The sequence below is a fragment of the Impatiens glandulifera genome, chromosome 1 (assembly GCF_907164915.1).
Source record: "Impatiens glandulifera chromosome 1, dImpGla2.1, whole genome shotgun sequence".
NCBI classification, from domain to species: Eukaryota; Viridiplantae; Streptophyta; class Magnoliopsida; order Ericales; family Balsaminaceae; genus Impatiens; species Impatiens glandulifera.
Window position 1 is genome coordinate 114,744,697 of NC_061862.1, and position 18,138 is coordinate 114,762,834.

The following is an 18,138-nucleotide window of genomic DNA, read 5'->3' on the forward strand; positions in this document are numbered from 1 at the left end:
TTTAGTATTAAATATATAAAGTCTTATTAGTATAGTTAGTTAAAGGGTTGTACTTGTTTTTGTTAGGTTGTGAATTCGAAACATACATATAACATTTTTAATTTTATTTTTAACCGTTTTAAGTTTATGAGCGGATAAACCCACAATCGGACCCAAGTGTCAATTTACTCTCACATACATATTTAAATTAACTACAACTCTCGATCCGACAATTCAGACACTTTGAAAATTAAGCATCATTATATATATAAGAACCAAATTTGATGAACGTGAGACATTTTAACAATATAAGTTCAACCTTTTAAGTTGATTTGTTGAAGTGAGAGTAAAAGAGAGGTCGACTAAGATTGGTGAGTGTTTTATTGATGGATAAAAAGACATATGAAAAAGTGTGAGTTACAAGATTAGGGTAAATGAATGGTTTGCCGAGGGGATAAAAGACATATGAAAAAGTGTGAGTTACAAGATAAGATCAATTGGGGATTAGTGGTTGAGTTTGACGAGAGATAAGATGTGTGTCATTAATTGAGGTCGACTAAGATTGATGGGGTGCTTTGTCGAGGGGATAAAAAAATATATGAAAAAATGTGAGTCACAAGATGAAGGTCAATTGATTTAAATTAATTAGATTTTCCTAATATTAATATTTTTAAAAATATTTATAAATAAATAATATTTTGTATATATTGTTATGCATACACACGGGATAATGTGGCTAGTTTTATATAGCTATTTTTTTTTCTTAAATAACCAACCAAATTAATAAATGATTTAACTTTTTAGAAGATTGATTTATAAGTTTATAAACATTTTAAGTGTTAAAAATTAATTTAGTACTAATATAAAATTAAATGGGCACAATATTTTTTAATTTAATAAAATGTATTTAATTTTTTTCTTATGGCTTTCTTATATATATATATATATAATTTATTTGGCTCCTCTTTCTATTATCATTTATTTATTTTCTCATAAATGTGTTATATTTTTCTTAATATTTGAATCTTGGTTGTGATCTTAATTAGTCACAATCTTCTAGCAAACATCTTTTACTATATTTTAAAGAGTAATCAGATGATGTAACGATAAAACTACTTATATATATATATATATTTATATTTATATATATTTACCAACAAACTAATTATATTTATATTTATGACAAACTAATTTCTCATCCGACATAATTGAAAAACCCTCCAATTTGACCGAATTTTATATGAGATTTATCACATATGCTATGATATAAGGCTGCATTGAGACATTAATTTTATATTACCATTTCTTTTTCTTAAATAATTAACCAAATCAATAAATGCTTTAACTTTTTAGAAGATTGATTTATAAATTCATAAATATTTGAAGTGTTAAGAAACATTTTTAGGACTGTTTATATGGGCACACTATTTTATAATTTAATAAGATGTAAAAATAATTTAGAAAATGTATAATATAAAACTAATTATCATGTAAATTTATAATTGATTCAATTGTTATTAAGACTAAATTTTGAATAGTTTTGAAGTGGTAAATTATTTTATCGAATTATTGCAATTTTAGTATATAAAATTTTATTCAAAATAGGAGAAATATTAACTTTCTTACTTTAATATTATATTTTTTAATTAATTTAATGCATCTATAAATGAAAACATATTTAAATTAAGAAAAAGAAGAGAGTTTCTGCCTAATCACAACCATTGTACCATACATATATTATATACCATTGATGTTCCTGGAAATGACAATGAAAACGAGTTCATTAATTGAACATACTAGCGAATAAATTAGGTCGTTATATTTTAGAAGAGCGATGTTGGAGCAGTGATTTCCCATCGACCCTCCACCTGTAAGTTATGTGTATAAAATATGCCACGGTGAAAAACAAATAATAAAAAATAAAATAAAGCGTGCGCTCTTCTTCAGTTTTGATCAAATCATAGGCAAACTATGATCAAATCATAGGCAGGCTATGATCAAATCATAGCATTCTCTTATCAAAAAGAGCTCAAAAGTACGAGCTTTAGATTCTCTCTCAATAAGAAACCCAATCGAAGCAGACTACGACCTAAAAGACAACTACTACGAAGAAGACCACTACAAAGAAGACGACCACCAAACTAAACTATAATGTTATTTTTAACTTAAACTGTAATGTATGAACTGTAATGTTCTTTTAAGGTGGAGTGTAATCTCTAAAATTTAATGTTGTTTTTAAAACTGAAGTGGAATGTCTGATAAAAAATGTGAAATATTAGTAATATTGGTCTGTTTGGGACGAAATGGTCCCGAACATCCATGTTGGGGCCGAAATGGTCCAACACATGTCCATGTTGGGGACGAAATAATCTAGAACATGGTCATGTTGGGTACGAAATGGTCCAAAACATGGTCATGTTGGGGGACAAATTGGTCTAAAACATGTCCATGTTTGAGACCATTTTATCCCGAACATGACCATGTTTGGGACCATTTTGTCCCGAACATGATCATGTTCGGAACCATTGGTACCCAACATGGTCATGTTCTGAACCATTTCGTCCTCCTGAACATGGAAATGTTCAGGATGAAATTGTGTAAATTTTCATTATTTTTTGTTAATACAGATTCTCTCTTATTCTCTAGCTTCATGGATCTCAAAGTTCAAATACACGATGTTCAAATCCCTAATATTGGAATGACTTTTCCTTTTTTAAAAAAGGAGTTTCACGAATTTTAAAACACCTATGCCCAATCAAAATGTTTTGGTATTTCTAAGCTAGGAGTAAGGAACAGTCTAGATGGCAAACAAAAGTGATCCTCCATCACTTGTGCCAAAAGTGGTGCATGTCCTACAAAGGGAAAACATCTTACAATGTAGACCTTCTATCCAGACGAACTATAAAACTAAGATAAGTGTTACAGTTCCGAATGAAGGTACTGTTGAGATAACTAGTGTCTTCCATGACCATAATCATATCTCGAGTCTTGGAAAGTTTAGACATCTAAGATCTCATAAGGTTCTAGATCTAATTGCGAGTAGAAGATTAGATTTAAATGACGAAGCTAAAATTACTTTGTCAAAAACATATAATCACTTGTAGTTGAAGCTAGTGGATATAATAATATGACTTTTGATGAGAGAAGATACATAAACTATATTTCAGAAGCTAGGCGGTTGCTGTTAGAAAATGGTGATGCCGAAGCGCTATGTCAATATTTCTACCGAATGCAAAGTAGATGTTTAAATTTTTTTTATGTATATGATGTAACGAGGAAAACCATATAAAAATGTCTTTTGGGATGATGGAAGATCTAGGGCTGTATACAAGTACTTCTCGGATGTCATCATATTTGACACAACATATTTGACAAACCGCTATGATATGCCATTTGCTCATTTGTTAGTGTTAATCATCATGAACAATCAATTTTACTTGGATGTGGCATATTGTCCAGTGATGATTCATAGTCATTTATCTGGCTTTTTAAAGCATGGTGAACATGTATGAATGGACGTACCCCAAAGACAATAATCATTGACCAATGTCGATTAGTAGTCATTGCAATTGAAAAGGTCTTTCCGAACACTCAGAAAGAGCGAAAAGTTAGAAGGCTATTAGGTAAAATTCAATTCATAAGTTGCTTCATCAACAAGCTTACCACCACATGTGATCATTTCTTCAAGCTCCTTGGATCATAGATTTGTTTGGAACGACTCCTGTCAACACACCTTCAAGAAGGTAAAGTGCGTATTTATAGTCTCCTTTAATTCTCATGCCTCTAAGGCCAAGTGTTCCCTTGATCCTATACCTCACCGTAACTGATTCAACCATGGGAAGCATGTTAATCTAAGAGAACGAGGACAATGATGAAGGCGCAATATACTATATAAACAAAAGAATGACATGATACAAACTCAACTATTCTCCCGCGGAGCATGTCTATTGGATACCAGCTTATGTAATAGTGAGGTTGTTCCAATATATGCAAGCCCGTCTATTTAAGCTAGTGTTAACACTGGATCTAATCAGTTTTCTTTTCTAAAGAACTTTGTTCTCACCACGTATCGTTGAATGGATGATGATGAATTCTAAGTACGATATCACATACACTATCTATAACTATATCAAAGGTAGTGTAATGGTTGACTTCTTAGTTGACCGACCCATCGAGGTAGAAGGCGACAATAAAGAAATGACATTTCCAGACGATGAGATCATGTCCATCAACTTAGATGCATGGAGGCTCATGTTTGATGGTACATCTAAAAAACAAGGATACGACATCAACATTGTCATAATCGATCCATCTAACACTTACAATCCTACCTCTATTAAGCTTGACTATGTTGTCACCAACAACGAGACTAAGTACGAAGCATGTCTAGTTGGAATCAAACTAGCGTATGAAAAAGGTGCTCGAAGTAGTTATAATAGATTTGTTGATGCCCTAGCAATTCTTGCTACTATGACGCTGATTCCTAAGGGGACCAAATCAAGCCTCTCAAGATTCAATAAAGATACAATCGAGTTTATGAGAAGCAAACGCTTTCCAACACTAATGTTGCAACCAAACCATGGTATGAACAAATTTAAAATTATATTGAAAAAGGAAGTAACTGTCACATTTTGGAGAGGAGGAAAGACGAACTCTTTGCCAATTCACCACCAATTATTGGTTGGTTGAAGGCATGCTCTATCGTCGTAATTCAAAGGACAAAACATGTTTTATGGGTTGGGTAATTTGTTTTAGCTCCCAATTATGTAATAAAAAAACTCAGTCTGTTTAAGAAGTCCAGAAGTCTAGAAGCCTAGAAGCCCAAAAGTCATTTTGTGTTAAATAGGGCATGACTGTCTTATTGGAAAAGACTCTTGAGTTGTCCTCATTATTCTATAAAAATTGGAGGAAGTGGCCTTATCAAAATACATCTGAAAGTCATCCATTATATACTTGTAGAGAGATAGTGAGATTTCTTATGTGTTTAGCTCTTATCTTTATTTGTTTTGTATTTAACATTTGATTATAGCGAAGCTTCTTTTGGACAAAAGTCTTGTATTTTTTACTCCTTGATTTGAGAAAGTTTTCCACGTTAAATTCTTGGTGTTCTTGTTTCATTTATATTTTCTTTTATGTTTGTTGTTTCTCGCTCTTAAAGATCCATTCAAGTGGAGAATAGTTTATTATCACAAGCGTGATTATTCCGCCTTATTTTCATCATAGTGGTACTAGAGTTTACTTTTAAGCGTTTTTATTTTTGATTGGTTTATGGAGATTAACACAAACATAATGATTTTGTTGAATGGTTCAAACTATCATATCTAAAAGGGTAAAATGAAAGATTTTTTATATGTGAAGCCTTTGCATTTACCAATTTTTGGTAGTGAGAAATTCATCTCTAAATCTGATGAGACATGAGTTTTTAAGCATGAACAAGTATGTGGTTTCATTAGTCAATTTGTTGAATAGAATGTTTATAAGCACATACAAAATGAGATAAATGCACCTACTTTGTGGAGTAAGCTTGTGAATTTGTATCCTTCAAAGACAGGAAGTAACAAATTATTTTTGCTCCGAAAGATTATTCATTTGAGATATAGTGATAGTGCTTCTATGACCGATCAATTGAGTGAGTTTTAGGGTGTTCTTGATTAGATGTCAGGAATTAAAATAAAATTCGAAGACGATGTTTAAGGACTTTGGTTATTGACTACTTTTCCTGATTCATGGAAGACTTTTAAAGTTTCTCTTTGTAACCTTGTTTTTAATGGTGCAATAACATTGGAGATGGTCAAAAGTGGTGTCTTGAATGAAGAATTGAGACAAAAATCGCAAGGCTCTTCATCACTGTCAAATGTGTTTGTTGCTGAAAATTGGGGAAGACATGATAGTAGAGATGAGAAAGATAAGCCGAGACATTAGAGTTAGAACAAGTGTAAGTAAAAATGCAAGTCAACTTAATATTACCATTGTGGTAAAAGTGGACACATGAAGAAGAACTGTTACAAGCTAAAAAAATAAAGTGAACGGATCTAAACAAAAGAAAGATGAATGTGAAGATCGCGTCTCAAAAACTACATATGATCTCTTCATTGTTCACGATGATAATATAATTAACCTTGTATGCGATGAGTCAAATTGGGTGTTTGACACAGGAGTTACCATACATGTCACGCCAAAGAAAGATTACTTTAAATCTTATACTTCTGGTAATTTTAGAGTATTGAAGATGAGTAATAATGCCGTAAGTAATGTTATTGGTATTGGTGACATTTTCTTAGAACCTAGAAATGGGTCGAAGTTGGTGCTTAAAGATGTTCAACATGCTCCAGACATTAGGTTGAATTTGATTTCAACTGGAAAGCTTGATGGTGATGGTTTCTTAAGCTCTTTTGATTCTGGAAAATGGAAATTTTTGAAAGGTAACTTCGTTGTATCTCAAGGAGATAAATTTTTTAATTTATATTTAATGCAATCTTTGATAAATAATGATAATGTGAATGTTGTATAAAGTAAAAAAGCTTCCAAGTTATGGTACTGGAGACTTGGTCACATTAGTGAAAATGGGTTGAATTTGCTGGTTAAGAAAATGTTATTTCGGGTTTGAGTGAGACAGATTTGGAGAATCATTCTCATTGTCTTATGGGAAAGCAAACTCGAGTATCGTTCAAGCATAATACTCCCTCATGAAAGTCGGATCTCTTAAAACTAGTGCATTCAGACGTTTGTGAACCTTTAAAAGTATGAACTATTAGTGGTGCTCTACTTTATAACATTTATTGATGATCCTTCTAGGAAGCTTTGGATCTATATTTTGAAAACTAAAGATGAAGATTTAATAAAATTCAAGGAATTTCATGCTCTTATTGAAAGAGAGACTAAAAAAAAAATCAAGTGCATTTGTAGTGATAATGGTGGTGAGTAATGTGGTCCATTTGATGCATAATGCAAACAATATGAGATTAGACACCAGAAGACACATCCAAAGACTCCTGAGTTGAATGACCTTGCGTAAAGGATGAACATGACAATTACTGCGAGGATTAAATGCTTTCTTTCAAAAACCAAGTTGCCCCTAACGTTTTGGGTTGAAGCATTACATACGGTGGTACATGTTATTAATTTGAGTCCTATAGTTTCTTTGGACGGCGATGTTCCAAATAAGGTATGGAGAAATAAACATTTTTATTATGATCACTTACGAGTATTTGGATGTAGTTGCTTTGTTCACATTCTAAAGGATGAAAGATCAAAGTTGGATGTGAAGAGCCGTGAGTGCATCTTCTTGGGTTATGGACAAGATGAGTTTGACTATAAAATGTATGATCCAGTTGCAAAGAAGTTTGTTAGAAGTCGTGATGTTATCTTTTTTGAAGATTAGACTATTGAGGAAAGTGATCAAGCTAAAGACGATGAGTTGAAGGAAAAAGGTGAGTTGATAAATTTAGATAAAGTTCATTTATCTAGTTCACCTATTTCAACAGAAAATCGGGGGTAAGAGGGTGATTCTAAGGGTGAACATGATGTTCACATGGAGAATGATAGTAGCGAGCAAGGTGAATTACCTATAATTCCATTTAGATGATCTACGAGAGATCGACAACCTTCAAATAGATATTCTTATAATGTATATACATTGGTGACAGATGGGGGGAGGGGAGAGCTAGAGTCATATGAAGAGGCTATTGATAGAGAAGAATGGGTTAATGCTTTGCAATATGAGATGAAATCTTTACATGACAATCATACATTTGAGTTGGTAGAATTACCAAAAGGGAAGAAAGCTTTGACTAAGTGGGTGTATAGACTGAAGCAAGATGCGCATACTTCAGCTCCACGACACCGTAAGCTCATTTAGTTGTCAAAGAGTTTAGTCAAAGAAAGGTTATTAATTTTGATGAAATATTTTCACCTATTGTTAAAATGACTTCAATTAGAGTTGTTTTAAGTTTAACAACTAGTCTTAACTTGGAAGTTGAACAAATGGACGTGAATACGACTTTTATTCACAATAATTTATAAGAAGTGATTTACATGAATCAACATAATGGGTTTAAGGTCAAGGGTAAAGATAATTATGTTTGTAGATTGAAGAAAAACTTGTTTGTCTTGAAACAAGCACCACGACAGTTGTACAAGAAGTTTGAGTTGTTCATGAAGGAACACAACTATAAGAAGACTACTTCCGACAATTGTGTGTTTATGCGAAAATTCTCTCTTAATCACTTCATTATTCTTTTACTTTATGTTGATGACATGTTTATTGTTGGTGAAAGTGCTGTGTGAATTAAAAAGTTGAAATAAGACTTAGGGAGTCATTTGCAATGAAGGATCTTGAACCAACGAATCAGATTCTTGGAATTAGAATCAGTTGTGATAAAAAGACAAAGAAATTATGGTTGTCTCAAGAACGATATATTGAAAAATGTTGCAAAGATTCAACATGGAGAAGGCCAATAATGTTTCCACACCTATTGCGACACATTTTAAATTGAGCTTTAAACTTTGTCCTTCAAACAATGATGAGAAAGAAGATATGAACAATATTCCTTATGGTTATGTTGTTAGAAGTCTTATGTATACCATGGTTAACACAATACTAGTTATTGCTCATGCCGTTGGCACTGTGAATAGGATCCTTTCCAATTCAAGAAAAGAACATTGGGAAGTTGTCAAGTGGATATTGACATATCTTTGAGGTACATAAAGTTTGAAACTTTGCCTTGGAATTGAGAGTCTAAATTTAGTTGGTTATACCGACTCTGATATGGTAGGTGATGTTGATTCGAGAAAATCTACTTCTGATTATTTGATTACTTTTGTAGGGGTAGCTGTTGCTTGGCAATCCAGGCTTCAAAAATATGTTGCGTTGTCAACCGTTGAAGCTGTACTTATTATAGCAACCGAAGCTTGTAAATAATTAATTTGGTTTAAAAATTATTATCCCAACTTGGTTTTATGTAGGATAAATACGTGTTTTTTTTTGTGATAGTCAAAGTGCGATTTACCTTGAGAAAAACTCAACATTTCATTCTAGATCGAAGCACATTGATGTGAGGTATCATTGGATACTTGATGTTCTAGATGAAAAGTTGTTAGTTTTAGAGAAAGTGCATAAATATGATAATGGCATTGATGTGCTGACCAAAATACTAACAAAAGACAAGTTCGAGTTTTTTTGTTCAACCGTGGAACAACCCTTTCATAGTTGTGATGGGGGAGTTTGTTGGGTAATTTTTTTGGACTCCCAACTATGTAATAAAAATTCGAGCCTGTTTAAGAAGTCTAGAAGTCCATAATCCCATAAGCTCAAGAGTTCTTTTGTGTTAAATAGGGGCATGGTTGTCTTATTGAAAAAAGACTATTGAGTTGTCCTTGTTCTACTATAAAAACTAGAGGAAGTGGTCTTATCAAAACACATCTGAAGCCATCTATTATACACATGTAGAGAGATAATGAGATCTCTTCTTTGTTTAACTCTTATCTTCATTTGTTTTGTATTTAACATATGATTATAGTGAAGTTTCCTTTGGACAAAAGTCTCGTAGATTTTACTCCTTGATTTGAGGTGGTTTTCCACGTTAAAATCTTTGTGTTCTTGTTTCATTTATATTTTCTTATATTTATTGTTTCTCGCTCCTAAAGATCCAATCAAGTGAGGAATAATTTATTATGACAAGTGTGATTATTCTGCTTTATTCCCATCATTATGTATAAGGATAATAATGGATACTCGTATACCCGATACCTGTAGGTACCCGATAGTTGGATTCGGGTATTTTAAATTGGGTTCGGGATTGGGAAAGGAGAGAAGGTACGGGGTTGGGGATGAGAAGTATGCGAAACCCAAACCCGATACCAGACTATATTAATGTGACAAATAATTTTTTTTATTAATACTTAATGTAACTTTTTAAATGCCTCTTCATTACAAGTGTAATAAAAAATACACCATTTAATTTGCTCTTATCCACACTCCACTCCAACTTTAAAATTTATATTTTTCCAAAAAATATTTCTTTGCATTAATCTTCACCTTTAACTTTATCTTTACAACAAAATATTATTTCTCACTCATCATCTTAATATTCAATCTTTAATTTTGTTTCAAGCTCCATTCAAAATTTTCTTCACTCAACAACAACAAAATCTTCTTCAAAATCTACAAAGAAGTATGTTTCTAAGTAATGTTTTAATTTTTTTTTAACATTTCGATATTACAAATTTTAAAATTATTATGTTTCTTTTCTTCCACCTCTACAATATTATAAATTCTTAAATTGAGTAATAGGGTACCCGACGAATCGGGAATGGAAAAGGAAATAGAGATACTCGTCGGGTTCTAGGTCGGGTAGGGTACCCGTTGTCATCCCTAATTGTGTATACCAAGTTGAATCTACACGTCTTATGGACGAAGTAAATACTGGGGCTTGTGGTCCTCACATGAACGACATGACACTATCCAAAAGGATCATTCGACTTTGATATTATTGACAAAATCTAGAACATTACTCATCACCTTCGTCAAGAAGTGTCATCGATGCTAGATTTATGCCAACTTAAAATATACTCCTACTTCCATGCTTTATAATATGACGTCACCGGTCATTTTCCACTTGGAGAATCGATATCATCGATAAAATTCATCATCATGCGTCCAACGATCATGAGTTCATCCTAATCCCAATCGACTATTTCACAAAATGGGTAGATACAGCTTTGTACAAGGTCCTTAAATCATTCCATGTAGTCAAATTCATTCGGAATAACATCATTAACTGATATGGAGTCCCACACACTATGATATTCGAAAATGACACATTTTCAAGGTGAGGTTCTCAAGCTCCTCGATGAATTCAAGATTGAACATCACAAGTCTTCGCCTATCGACTATAAACCAATTAAACCATCGAATCCGCAAACAAGAACGTGATCATTATTCTTAAGAAAATTACCCATGCGTACAAGGATTGACATGAAAACTTGTCGTATGCGTTTTGAGGTTACAAAACAACGACAAGGACGTCAACAGACGAGATGCCTTACTTATTGGTTTACAAAATAGAGGTTGTTCAATCGATAGAAATTAACTCTCTATCTTACGAGTGCTTCTTAAAAGTCATGTCACGAAAGAAGACTAGATTCGATCTCTCTATGATCAGCTCACACTCATCGACGAAAAAAGTTTAATAAAACTAATACAAATATTAAAATCAAAATAATAAAAAATATTTTAAACTATTAAAGAAAGTATTTCAAATTTAATAGTATAAATAAATATCCTATCTAATGTATTTTAAACAAATTTTTTAAATTTGATTGAAAATTTACTTGAGAAAATATTAATGATTAAAAATAAAAGTAAATAACAAACTTTAAGCAAAACGCTCTAAGAAGCCTTGCCATTGGACCATTGATAGGGGTGAGCATAATTTGGGTTTTTCTAAACCCAGCCCAACACAAACCCAAAATATTAATTTGGGTTGGTTAATTTGAGTTGGGTTGAGTATGGGTTGAGTTTAATTTGGGTTGGGTTAGGGTACCTAAATTACCCAAATTTTATAAATTTAATTTAATTCTATATTATTTATCCAATATAAACTAATCATCTTCCAACTTTAAGTCGAACAAGTTTTTGACATGTTTAAAACGTTTTTCACACGTTTTAAACATTTTTAACATGTTTTCACACTAATAACACATTTTTCACACGTTTAACACATTTTTACGTTTTTGGCACGTTTAACACGTTTTTAACATGTTTTTAACATGTTTAACACGTTTTCACACTTACAACACGTTTTTGACATGTTTAACACATTTTCACACTAATAACACATTTTTACATTTTTGTCACATTTAACACGTTTTTGATATTTTTAATACGTATAACACATTTTTGACAAGTTTAACATGTTTTTCACGTTTTTGGCACGTTTAACACATTTTGACATATTTAACATGTTAACACGTTTTTAATAAGTTTAACATGGTTTTCACGTTTTTGGCACGTTTAACACGTTTAACACATTTTTGATATGTGTAACACGTTTTTCACACGTTTAACACATTTTTTTACATGTTTAATATGTTTTCACGTTTTTGGCATTGTTGAACACGTTTTTTTTGACATATTTGACACGTTTTTCACACGTTAATACGTTTTCCACATTTTTTGCACGTTTAACATGTTTTTGACATGTTGAACACGTTTAACACATTTTTGGCTCATTTAATATATTTTTAGTACATTTAACACATTTTGGTACATTTAACATGTTTTTCACGTTTTTGGCATGTTTAACACGTTTTTGCATATTCAACATATTTTTAACATGTTTAACATATTTTTTCACGTTAACACATTTTGACAAGTTTAAACACATTTTTGGCACGTTTAACACGTTTTTGATATGTTTAACACATTTTGACACATTTAATACGTTTTCCCCCCACATTTTAGAATGTTAAACGTGTGAAAAACGTATTAAATGTGTTTAAAATGTGAGAACACGTATGAAAACGTATTAAACGTGTCAAAACGTGTTAAACGTGCCAAAAATGTGAAAAACGTGTGAAACATGTTAAAAACGTGTTAAACGTGTCAAGAATGTGAAAAATATTAAAAAAAATATGTTAAATGTGTCAAATCGTATTAAACGTGTCAAAAACGTGAAAAACGTGTCAAAATGTGTTAAATGTGTCATAATCGTGAAAAACGTGTTATACGTGTTAAAAACATATTAAACATGCCAAAAATATGAAAAACGTGTTCAACGCATCAAAAATATGTTAAACGTGCCAAAAACGTGTTAAACATGTCAAAAACGTGTTAAACGTATGAAAGCGTATTAATCGTGTCAAAAACGTGAAAACCGTGTCAAAACGTGCCAAAAACGTGGAAAATATGTTAAACGTGTCAAAAACGTGTTAAATGTGTCAAAAACGTGGAAAACATGTTAAACGTGTCAAAAAGTGCCAAAAACATGGAAAATGTGTTAAACGTGTCAAAACGTGTTAAACGTGTCAAAACGTGTTAAATGTGCCAAAAATGTGAAAAACGTGTTAAACATGTCAAAAATGTGAAAAACGTAAAAAATGTATTAAATGTGTCTAAATCGTGAAAAACGTGTCAAACATGTCAAAAACGTGTTAAACATGTTAAAAATGTTTAAACATGCCAAAAACATAAAAAAAAACGTGTTAAACGTGTCAAAAATGTGTTAAACGTGTGAAAACATATTAAATGTGTTAAAAAAACGTGTTAAACTTGTCAAAAACGTGTTAAACGTATCAAAAACGTGTTAAAAATGTGTCAAAACGTGAAAATGTGGAAAACATGTTAAAATGTCAAAAACGTATGAAACGGATAAAAATATGTTAAATAATTAAATACATATTAAATTAAAAAAATAAAAAAATTTGATTACTCATCCCATGTTAATAAATAATATGGGTTGAATTATGGGTCATGTAAATTTAATTTGAATAAATATAAATTATGTAATAGGTTGAGTTTAGCGTTTACTCACCCCTAATCGGTGATTGACCGGTGGACATCCGAGCTGATTTGCGAAGAGATGAGAGAGATTACCTCCATTCTTAAGGACATCTTTGGAGATTCATCGGAGAGCGACACTGAAAATGAGTCCAATTCGAATCAACGACCTCCCAGCGGTTCGAACGACGACGACGATCCTTTCCAGTCCACCTTTAGGAGAACCCTTACATGGGACCCCGTTACAGACATTAATGGCTTGTGGATTTGTAGAGACTTCTTGTCTCCAGAGCAGCAATCCTTCCTACTCCTAGCAATTCAAAACGGTATTTTCACTACCATTTCTCTCTCCCTCCCTCCATCCATTCATGCTTGTGAGTCAGTTAAAAATCCAGTCGGGCGAGGTCATTTGCAGTCAATTCGCTAGACCTAAATTCTATCTAGTATGATCCAAGAAGATAATAATGCTTGATTATATCTATTACTCCATTCATCATGCCAAATGTTTGTGTCTTCTTATATTTATATTGCCATGGATAATTTAATATGGGGTATAATATGATGTTCCATTGGTATGTATGGTTTATGATGATATAAATAACCCTAATTTGAAACACTGAATACATTAATGCTTCACAAATTCAAACTAAAGCTCACGTAAGAAAACATTTACTACTCTACTGTTGATTAAATTCAAACTACAAATATATCCTGTGTTTTACAAACCATTTCAAATGGGCTCATCATAAGGAAGATGAATCATATTTTTGATTATTTGTAATCTAAAGGATCCGATATGAGTGATTGAGATAATAAATTTGCACATTTCAATGCCCACCCATTTACTGTTTCCATCTTCGGAATTGAACTTTATAATTGAGATACTAAATTACTACACCCACGTTTTCTTGGTTATTACATTTTAGTGGAGTATCAGATCTGCTAAAACAAAACCCTGATTTATGGTTGCCTTTGGAATTTGGACTATTGTGTTTTCTTTCCTAGGAAAACATCACAATGTTGACAACATATTCTCATATATAAGTTAACTGCAGACTGTCTCTACTCCCTTAACATCAATGCCTTAGCTTAACTGTGTGCATTACTACGGAAACGTCAATAACCTCATGTGACTGCTCATTGATCACATAGGCCTAATGGGTCTATGAAGTACTAGAAAGATTTCTTTTTCCCAAAGAAATTTATAAATGTACGAGTTAACTTGAAATTGATTTAAATGGTTCTGAAGTCTGATTAAGAACTTCAGATAACACAAAGGTCTTATGGTCGACAAAAATAAGAAAAAAAGACTCTTCATAATTGTTATTTGTGCTAACTTTTATATTTCCATTTGTAACTGCAACACAAGAACCATTAGGTTAAGAACCAATTTAATTCTCTGATAGTAATTTCCTATGTCCTTCATCATTCTGTCTCTTTTAAAATGCAAAAATTTTACATACTGTAGAAGATTGACCTTGTACTGTTTTCTCCTTTATATTGAACCCCACATATGTATTCAAAAAATTTGTTTGTACTGCAGAAGGATGGTTAATGAAGCTTCTCATAACCAGGTCAGACCATCCTTCACTCAATTGCATTTTTTTTCTTTCTTTTTTGGGAAAAGAATGAATTGCATTTCATGGTGTTCTTCTATTTTTTTGTGCTACAAGCGCGAATATCCTTGAATGTTATTTTTAATACATGTTTATTTTCCAATTATTTAAGAGTTATTTTTAGTATCTGACATTTTACTGTAGTTGAGTTTAGAAATTTAGGGGTGTTAGCAATTCAACTTAACTTAAAAAAAACAAGTGATACACAACTGAACATACCGATTCTTCATTTGTTGAAACCGAGTTCGGTTGTGCAGTTTTAATCTACAAAAACCTAGAGGCTAACTGACAGACAACATATGTATGTTTTTTTAGATATTTTAATATAGAAATATGCTACTGGTGGTGAACTCTCTTTCTACATAGTTCATACTATTAGATTATGAGTACAATGACAACACATTGTTTATTTTTATTTATTTTTGATTAACATTTAATTTCTTCAACAAATGTTCTTAATATATGTATGTACATATTTTATATAATTTGTATTCATAAACTATTATTTATATTCAAATAGGTAATTTGGTTCAAATTATAATTTTTTGTTATAATTTTGTTAGGAGGTGAATCAGAATCTCATTAAGTATGATTGTATTAGATATTAAGGAATTTTTTTTGAGAAAAATGCTGATTCGTTTTGTGTATTGATTGTGTCAGATATTAAGCATTTTATTTTTGAGAAAAATGATGTTTCGTTGGGTTCCTTACAATGTAGAGGTTGACTACCAGAATTGAGCCCACAAGAGATTTCTTAATGTTTTTGAACAGATGGTTTCTTTTAAAAAGCTTTCTTGATAAAAGAATATACCCAATATTGGGTTGACATGCATCCAATGCAAAATGTTGAATATTAAAAATAACCTAATTTTATGCCATTAGATCTTTTGAGACATTCTTAATCTATTATAGCTTATAGGAGGTGTTTTGATGAATACATCTTAATATTGACTTAGCCTTGGATAAGTTTGTCTAACAATTTTCTAGGCTTCTCAATAAGTTGGTTGATCTACTCGTCTGTGGACGACAGACCCAAGTGTGTTACCTCTGACGACGATCACGCATAATCCCTGCTAAGAAAATGGTGGGAAGTCACAAGTAAACCAAACAGAAACAATCAATGCAAATCAACCAACAATGTAGAAATACAAAAACAATGGAAAACAACACAATTTTCCCAGCAAAGAAGAAATGTAAAGCAACCAAACAACAAATTACACCAAGATTTATAGTGGACCAACAAATAAAATATAGGTTTAATTTCTACTAGAGATAGCACCACTAATCCTCTATCTTTGTGTGGCTATGTTGATAGTGATTTTACTGGAGATATCGATAAAAGAATGAGTATCAACTGAGTGCATTTTCATGTTTGGAGGTTATTCAATAAGTTGGAAATCAAATTTGCAATCAAATGATTTGCAAATTTGAAATCATGCTTCAAAATCTCCTTCGTCCTCCAAAGATTTGTCTTCATCCGGTCGATTGTTTCCCCTCGCCAGGTATTGTCTCGTCTTGCATCCAACAAGGCATGTGTGACATGATTGATGATACTAGCATCCAACAAGTCATTCAGTGTGCCATGATTGATTGATTCAGAAGGTAATATTAGTGCAGGAACCTCCCTATCCGACACGCCACTTGAGTTGCGAGACATGCACTACATCATCCATTTTAGTGTTGAATGGAATGATGGTTTGTGATCTTTATCGACGATCACACTCGCCTCACTTGACTCTTCTTAATGAAGGAAAGATCTAAAGTTTGTCAAATTTTCAAAGACTTCTTCATCTTAATCCAAACCAATTACAATCCTCCATTCAAGTCTTCAAAACCGATAACGGATGTGAATTCATTTCTTCAAATCTATGTGACTTCCTAAAATCAAAGGGCATCATTCATCTAAGCTCTTGTGTTGATATTCCCAACAAAATGATGTCGCCGAAAACAAAAACCGTCATCTACTTGAGGTAACTCGATATCTTCTTGTCGACTCAAATGCTCCCAAAATATTTGGGCGATGCCATATCCACCGATGCTTACCTCATTAACCGTATGCCATCACGCATTCTTCATTTCCAAAGTTCAATTGAAACTCTCTTAACATATTTTCCCAATTCCAAAATTGCATCCAAACACACTCATGCAAATATCTTTGGATTCACCTTTTTTGTCCACACATAACTACAATTCGGGACGAACTGAATCCTCGAGCCATGAATTGCATCATTCTAGTAATTCATATGTCTATAATTAACACTTAATTATATGTAAATCATGAGCAAAACCTAGTAACTCATCATGTCCTCCAATTAATTAAAAATTCATCAGTCTAACCTCATCATGTCCTCCAATTAATTAAAAAGTTCATCAGTCTAACTCTGAGGTGCTGTCAAACTAGTTCAGAACCATGTATATGTGCCCCTATCACTTTCACTTTCTACTTCCACTTACTTCAAAAATATGGACTCAAAAATTTCAACTTTCATTGACAGATAACTCGCACTCAACCTAAGCTATGTATTTGTTCATGCCCTAAGGATTAATTACTTGATTTTTCAATTTGGGAAACTCTTTCCTTATAAATAAGATTGTTATGACATTATCTATGTTCCAGTATAATTGTTCTTCAACAAGGAGTAGTGAATCATATATTGGCTACTTGTAATGCTTGGTATATTTCTCATGCACCTACCTAATCACCAACTAATAAGTAGTCATCTCTAGCTACTATCGTAGCTTAATATCCAAGTACATGATTCATCCACTAGACATACTTAAGCACCAAAAGTCTGAGGATTAAGGATGATAATGTGTACTATAAGCCCGAGTGGATACTGCTAATAGCCGGACATGTCCGGGTATAAAAATCGGGATTGGGGAGAAAAATAAGGCACCCAATCAAATTTGGGGTTTTAAGTGTGCAAACCCATCCTCCAAACCCAAGTTTTTATTTTTATTGTGTTTATTTATTTTTAAAATAGTTTTGAATACAATGTGTAAATTATTTCTACAAACTACAATGAAAATATGTGAATTTACAAA